Consider the following 8678-nt stretch of genomic DNA (forward strand, 5'->3'; position numbering starts at 1 on the left):
AGACAGTATTTAGAATGAGGATTATTTGTTCTATGCAAAAGCCTGTTTTTCTTTATTGATTATCCAAGGCTTGGAAAAATAGTGCAAATTTAGATGTATACTTTATAGATGGCTAAATTTGAGTAATTCAATCCCATGTTCTGTCTTAAAATAATTTCCTACTGATTCTGAGATATTCATAATTTCACTATGTCAAGGTTTAATCAGGCTTGCAAAAAGAAAGCATACCTTTTCTAATGAAGTGCTTTGATTTCATGATGTCCTTTCTTTCTTTCTTTCTTTCATATCTCATCCTTGCCAAACAAATTTCCTTTAAAACAGTACACACATGTAAACCATCTTAGCAATGTGTACAATTTAAAATTTAATAAAGATTGTACATTAAAATATTTTTATGATTTTTGAGAATTTCTGACAACTTATTTTCCTCACATAGCTAAACAGATTGATGTGGTATCTCAAATAATAAGATAGCCATATATTATTCTGATCTTTCATGCAGTTATTTACAGTGTAACATGTTTATACTGTTATTTCTTACCTCCAACTGATACTGAAGAAGCTGAAAGCTAATTCACAATCTCTAACAGCAAATTCACACAAAGCTTTATATTCTCTGAAATCCTCACTGTTGATATGAAGAATATTGGAAAAATATATTTTGGAGACTTCTACATAAATTAGGAATTTTTCTGGCACTTAGCTATCTTTTTTTTTCTTGACAATTAGTTGAATAATTAAAGTTCACTCTTAGTTTGTATTATGAAAATATGTACTTATCTTGAGAGGGTGTGTTTTTCAGAGGCCCCACAGGCCCCACAATTCTTGAGAAACATTAAAATATCACAATCTTACTTATTTATGGTTTCTGTTTTGCAGCTTCTTTTTTATCATAATAATGGCTAGAAAATCTTTGTTCAAATGAATTCTGGCGTATTTAAATATAGTATTTCTCAAAAACAAAGAAAGAGAGAAAACAGTAAAGGTCACATGATGATAATTCCTTTTTCCTTTCTCACAATCAAGCTCTTACTAAATTTTAACATTCCTTATCTCTGTTCCAGACAAAATTTGTTTATTTGTTTTTTTTTGTGGGGAGGGCATAACACCAAATACTATCAAAGAGTAAAACAGAATAGAGTTGAACTATATCCTAAAGTCCCCGGTTCAATAAATTCAAAGATATCCTTAATGAGAATATGAAACTTATGACAACCACAAAGAAGGTTTAGAAGAGCAAAGAATTCCACTGTTTTTCGTGCTTCATAAGCATTACAGCCCATAAATAATAATAATAATATTCCTATCCTATTTTGAACAGTTTGATAATTTCAGTTTGAAAGTACTTTCAGTACTGATTAAAAAAATAACTAGTTTATAAAACTATCCCCTTATCCCAAGGTAAGACTCTGCTGTCCAAGGTTGATCCTCTTTCTGGGGCTCCTCATCTCACTTCTTCCTGATTTTGGAACATAGGCTTTTGCCTGTACCTAGGAGCTTGGCCCATGCCCTCTGTAGGCAAAGAAGGATGGGCATGAGACAACCATAGCAGCAGCTTGGCAGAGATGGTGTCTCTGGCATTGGGCTCCTGAGCGTGGCTGGTGCACATTTGGGCAGTGACTGTGTTCACCATGGTAGGGTCCTGTTATGTGTCTGCTAGGACAGAAGCCTCCTTTGCTTGTCTGGAGGGATCAGCACCACAAATTGGCACACATGGACCTCCTCTTCCCCAGTTTTCTGTATTACATGTTCCAATTCACATAATTCATGCAACTTTTTCCTTTTGTTTCATATTTTAAAAGATAAAATGCCTGGTACAAGAAAGGAATGGCTCACAGTTCTATATAATCAAGAACAAAACCTCTTCTGCAGAATAAAATGCTTGTCACTTGTATTCTGTCTAAATCTGTGAACTTGATATTATTTATGACAACAAGCAACAGAGACTCTTGTTATGTATAAGGTCCATTCTCCTCATTTGCACAGTTACTTGTAGCGTAAATAGCAAGTCATAAAATTGTGAGAGAGAAAAAAAAAGCACATTTGTTTAGAATTTTGTATAAACCAAAACCTCAAAGAAAACCTGTTAACAGGAGCTAAAATTGAACTTGTCATACAGGAGTCCAACCAGAATTACATGTCTTGTCTCTGAAATTGGCTCATTATCACATTGTAGTTTTCCTTTTGAATCTTAGCCAGTAACTTACCAATTACTAGACAGAGGCTTAGGAGATTTCCATAGTGAACACATTTATTTCTTTGTTCTCTTTTGTTATTTTTTTAATAAAAATCCAAGAGAAAATAAAGGCATAGGGTGACACTGAACGAAGCAGTTTTCAATGACAACTCTAATTATGTATAACCGCTTCTGTATGTCACGTTTTTTCCATATGCTGATAGCAGGAACTTGTCTCAGTGATAGCATGTGTACATGCAGAAAGCTTCAAAGTGCTTAAAGCATGTAACCTGTATTTTTGTAGTCTTAAAAATGACAGAAGTTTGATGCAGCTGGAAGTATATTCAAATGCTTCAATAGTAAACAAAAATGGCTATGTATGCCTGCACATATACTGTAGAAAAGATCTAATGATTGATGTCATCTTATAAACTTTTCATCTGGAAATTTTCTTGCCCCACAGGATGATGCCAGGTACAGCTGATTTTATGTGGTGGGTATGAAGCTGGAGGAAGACCAAAAAGCACTGTTTTCACATTAGACTCACTATAGAATACCGAGTTCAGAAGTTGCCAAAATCTGCAGCATAAGCTACCACCAAAAGAAAGAGGACAACTTTTCCATAGATCTAGCTGTTTCTTATTACCTATTATTCAATGAATTAGATGGAGATGATTTCCAGCCTGCCTCCATAGGTAGTAATCCTTGCCAAGGACAAGTCCTGCTGGGACTTAAAGATGTCTGGATCCATGAAAAGAAAGTTCAGTGCATCTGGAAATTACTAGTAGGCTGCAAAGACAACACCAGAAGAAAAGAGTATTATTGAAAGAGCATGGCTGAAAGATGGAAAAGAATGAAGGAGACTTCTATAGTGAGGGGGAAAAAGATACTGAATAGAGAATAGTAGGGACAAGAAAGGGGAAACACATCCTTATATTAGTTTTGATCTCACAAAATAAAAAAAAAAGTGGTCAAAGAGGATTCCTTGATCATGTTTTAGTACACTGGATATGAATCCTATGTGAGGCAAAAGGATTGAAATCAGTTGAATAAATATGCTACTCAAAGCATGCTACTGGCTTTATGGTTGCCAAATAAGCTATCTTTCCCCACCATTTCTGGTTTTTCAGGTTGTCTTGGCCCACCTGAGGCAGACCAATGTCACTCCCACTTTTGGATCTTGCCCTACATGTGAACCATTTCACAAGACTATGAAATGCAAACTTCCTTGCATGAAACACAGGTATTGTTTAAGATTTCACAGCAACAATTAGAGGGCAGGAATGAAGAATCATGTCTCCACTTCAAACAGCTAATTGTACTTGTTTCAATCTAGTGTTGAACTTTTACAAGCTTATGTATCTTCCCAAGATGAAGTCTTCTAGCACCTTCTTCATGGGCTGCAGCCTGTGTTATGCAGAAATGGGGGGCAGCCTTTTTGACACCAGCTGTGCCTTGCTTCTCTTTAAACTGTGTATGGCAAGACAGCAGTACTTTTAACATCAGGTTTCTTTCAATCATGATGGCACACCACATATCTTTGAATGCGAGGAAGTTTTAATATTACCTTGAATAAGTATCATAAACTAGAAGTGAGATCCCTTCAAGCAAGGGAGTACTATACCTAATAATTTCAGTAGCAATATCCTGTATTTCACTAATAGAACTTCAAAAACCCAGCATCATTTTTTTCATTCTCAAAGTCAATAATTGATTCCTAAAATCAAATCTGAAGCAGTTGTCTTTGTTGTAGAATTAATGCAAGTAATCAGCACTGACATCTCTGTGGCTAGATTAGCTTAGCCAGCCACAAGATGCATAAATAGATAAATTTGTAACCAAGTTACCCAGCCTTTCCTAGGGTTACACTCATTTACAAACAGAATCAAAATGTGCCTGAGGAGTAGAGTGTTAAAAAAAGACAAGAAGTTGGACCCAGGCAACAACAGCCCAGTCAGCCTCACCTCCGTCCTGCCAGCCTGGCAGAACAACTTGTTCTGGATGTCACCTCCAAACAAATGGAAGAGAAGAAGGTTATCAGGAGTAGTCAACATGGAGTCACCAATGAGAAATCATGCATTATCAGTCTGGTAGCATTCTATGATGTCACCAATGGCTGGCTGGGCACATGAGGGGTAAGCAGTGAATGTTGTGTATCTTGATTTCACCAAAGCATTTCACATTGTCTCCCACAGCATCCTTGTACGTAAGTTTAAGAAGTGTGGGATAGATGAGTGAACTGTGAGGTGAACTGAGAACTGCCTGATTGGAAAAGTGCCTAGAGCTGTGATCAGTGGTATAGATATGAATTTGACTGGTGGACTATTTGATGGACGGGCAACTGGATGTGACATCATATCCAGAGAATGATGGTCAGTGGCTCACTGTCTGAATGGAGACAGGTGATGAATGGTGTTCCTCATGGATCAGTATTGGGACCAGTGCTCTTTAACATCTTCATCAGTGACATCAATAGGGGGGTCGAGTGCACTCTCAGCAAGCTTGCAGCTGACACCAAGCTGAGTAGTGCAGTCAATATGCCTGAGGGATGGGATGCCATTCAGAAAGACCCAGAAAGGCTCAAGCAATGGGCCCAGGAGAACCTCTTGAGGTTCAATAAATCCAAGCACAAGGTCTTGTAGCTGGGTTATAGCAACCCCCACTATCAGTACAAGCTGGGGAAATGTAAGGGTAGAGCACAGCCCTAACAAAAAAGCCTTTTCAATAGGGTTGTCATAGACATGATCCAGCAGTGTGACCTCATAGTCCAGAAAGCCAACCATACCCTGGGCTGCATCAAAAGAAGCATGGCAATCAGGGTGAGGGGGATGATCCTGCCCCTCTGCTCTGTGCTGTGAGACCTCACTTGGACTACTGCATCTAGATGTGGAGTCCTCAGTACAGGAGAGACACAGACCTGTTCGAGCATGTCCAGAAAAGGGCTACAGAAATGATCCAAAGGATGGAACACCTCTCCTATGCGGACAGGCTGAGAGAGCTGGGGCTGTTCAGACTGAAGAAGAGAAGGCTTCAGGGAGAACTGAGAACGGCTTTTCAGTATCTGAAGGGGGAGCTATAAGACAGAAGGGGACAGACTTTTCAACAGAGTCTTGGACAAGAGGAAGTAGTTTCAATGGTTGGATATAGGAAACAGGTTCTTTATGATAAGGGTAGCGAAACACTGGAGAGAGGGCATGGATGCTTCATCCCTGAAGACACTCAAGGTCAGGCTAGATGGAGCTCTGAGCACCTGATCTAGTTGCATGTGTCCTGTTCATTGCAGGGGAGTTGGACTAGATGACCCTTAACAGTCCCTTCCAGCTCAAAAGATTCTATGATTCTATACATTTCTAAAGGGCAGGTGTCGAGTGGATGGGGCCAGGTTCTTTCTGGTAGTACCCAGAGGCAGACAAGGCACAAAATAGATCACAGAAAGTTCGACATGATCATGAGAAAAGCATTCTTTACTTTGAGGGTTACAGAGGTTGTGGACTGTCTTTCTCTGGAGTTATGCCAAAATCCAGGTTCTGCCTGGACAATTTTAGCAGGGTGTTAGACTCAATGATCTCCAGAAGTCCATTCCAGCTCCTACAATTCTGTGATTCTGTGAAATAGGAAAGTGAGCTTTAGTTCCTTCACCACGAAAGCAGCTGACTTGCACTCAACACACCACCAGAATTCTGTAAACCTTAAGGTATATGCATTATCCAAACAAAACTGTACAATAAACGCAAACAAAACACATCTGCATATCTTCACAGTTCCAACTACAAGCAGCCATGCATTTCAGTTTAGCCCATTCAATAGAACACAGGTGTAGACTGGTACAGAAAATCAGAACTCCTCCCATAAAGAAGTGTGTTCATGTATCAGGTTTCCAGGAGTTGCCCAAGAAACATGTCTGGGTGGGGAACGGAATTATTAATTTAAGCTGAAATTTGAAACTCCCCTAATTAGGGGAGAAGAGAATGCTTCATATTGTTTTGGTTTTGTGAAGCTGGATTTTCATGACAAACTTGCAATATATTGTTCACATGCTGCATTTCTATTGATGAAAGGAACATTTTTAAATGACAGAAAGTAAATTCCCCTTCCCAGACTTTTCAGAATAGTAGCAAGACCATACATCTTTTCCCAGTTTTTCAAAGAAACTCAACCTGTTTTTATTCACTCTGCAAGGAATGAAGAAAAATGATGTAAAACTTTGCAGAACCTGTGGTTATATAAGACGGTTGTCTTCTTGGTGTTGCTGCTCATATCACGATCCCAGTAGCAGCACACTGGCTTCTGACTCTTTGTAGCATCTTGCATTTCTGTCTACTTCTATGTTAGCACATTAAAAGTATCCAGATCATGATATTAATTTATTAGCACACCTCCTGGCACAGTTATGTTCCAAAGTAAGTTTCTTTGAGTTTTGAGGTCTTTGCTAACCCAAGGAGCAACAGCCTGTTTGGAGGCAGTTTCAAAGAGTGAATCAGTTCAGCTGTCTGATCCTAAGCTCACTCATGTCAATGCACCACAGAGCCAAAGGGGATATCCCTGGGCCATTGTATTTACAGGTATAAATGTAGCCCCTATGATTTTTGTGTTGTGGCTGCACAAACACAGTGTTGGCAATAATGGAATATCTGCTCTCTAGATTCTCTTGCTTTGTGAACAACATGTCTTTTACCTTTCAGTTATTACAGCACCCCTGGCAATCACCTTCCTTAGCACAGCAAATATCAGGAAAGATGTTTTGTATTTTAATGTAGATAAGCACAAAATTTGGATAGCTCCCATGTTTGCTGAATATGTAAGTAGCCAATACAAATGGGGGAAAAAAAAAAAAAGAAAGAAAGAACAGAAAGAAAAGAGGGAATTTTACTCAATGTGACCACATGACAGATGAATAACACAAGTATATTTCTTAGCCAGTGAGAAGAAATAGAGGAGGCTGACCAAAGGTTATGGCTTAGAGGCATAAATTTATCCTCTGTGATGAACTGTAACTAGATCCTACCAGTTTCAACTTTGAAGTTTTCCTAGAGCTGTAAGGTTACAGGTCTGAGCATGTCTATCTCTGGCTGCCATATCTTTTGATTTTCTTCATTTTTTTTAAAATACGAAAATAAAGAAAAGAAACCAAAGAAAGCAATGACATAGTAAGAATTTTGGTCTTAAAAGAATATAAAGGTATATTTGTAAACACAGTTAATGCTTCTTTAAAAACAGAGGCAGCAACTTAATATTATACGCAGAAAATCCATTTCACCCATCTTTCCTCATAAAAAGAAGATATACAATTAAAGAAGAGCCATAATATTTATTCTTAAAGTCTGCATTTCGTCAGGAGATGATTAGATGTAGAACTGATAGCTGATTCATTCAAACATTCATTTCCTTGTTAGAACTGCCTACCGTCAGCCTAGATGGTCAACATCATTACTCTGCACAGCAGTTCTGTGCCACAGGAATGTTATGCCCCAAACCTGTGGATTCACCACAATTTTTTCCTTTAATCTTTGTCTTCTGGGGAAAAAAAAATACATAAAATCTGACAAACAAGGAGTACTAAAGCTCTGATGTCAAACATCTGAAAGATGGAAAAATACAAATTAAGCATTCAGCACACCACATGAAATGGACCCTCCAAGCCAGGGTCTGCCTCATGCAATGCACAGAAATGACCTAAAATAAGGCAGAACTTCCTCGTGATGTTGATATGGCATTCTCTAGCCTTCGGTATCTGAATCTTTCATCCTAAAGAACATCTAAAGAAGTGGATATATTCATATGTATTTATCTGCACAATATGATCTGTATATTCAGTCAATCCTCTATTGCCTGTGCCTTCAGCAGTAGATTTGCTGATAAAGATCAAGCTGGGTGAAATTATGTGCCTGTTAAAATCAAAGGTATAGTGGAGTATGTCTAACACCTTTAACAGCAGTGGGAGTGACTTGTGAGTGTTGTGTCTGGAAGTCAGCACACAATTCCCAGCAACCTCCACAAGGCTACCATTTACACAGTGGTCATTTAGAGAATTAAAACTGTGATCCCCAGTGAAAAATCATTCATGCTTAGAATGAAGATTTTGAAATGCTAGTAAAAATTTTCAGTAGTATTCCCAAAAGGCAAATGGTATTTAGATTAAATTTCCCCAAGGAAAGTATTTATTTTATTTAGAAAATGTGTTTTAATGAAAATGCTATGTATCTACGTTGATCTTAATTCTCCCTTAGTATTCTTATTTACTGGTAACTACATAGGAAGATATAAAGAGCTACAAAATTTACTTTATCTTGATATTAACTCATAACTCGTTTCAGTAAATCATAGCTCTAACCAATCACCATAAGAAAATGGAGTTGCACACCCTACTCATAAGGCCAGAGAGATGGACTGAAAAAACAGATCCTCATCTGGGACAGAAGAAGCACTGAGGAAACCCCACTAAGTGTGAGGCATGAACATCATCCAGACTTGGTTGCTCTTGCATTATAACAGTCTGATTACA

This window comes from Tetrao urogallus (assembly GCF_951394365.1).
Source record: "Tetrao urogallus genome assembly, chromosome: 2".
NCBI classification, from domain to species: Eukaryota; Metazoa; Chordata; class Aves; order Galliformes; family Phasianidae; genus Tetrao; species Tetrao urogallus.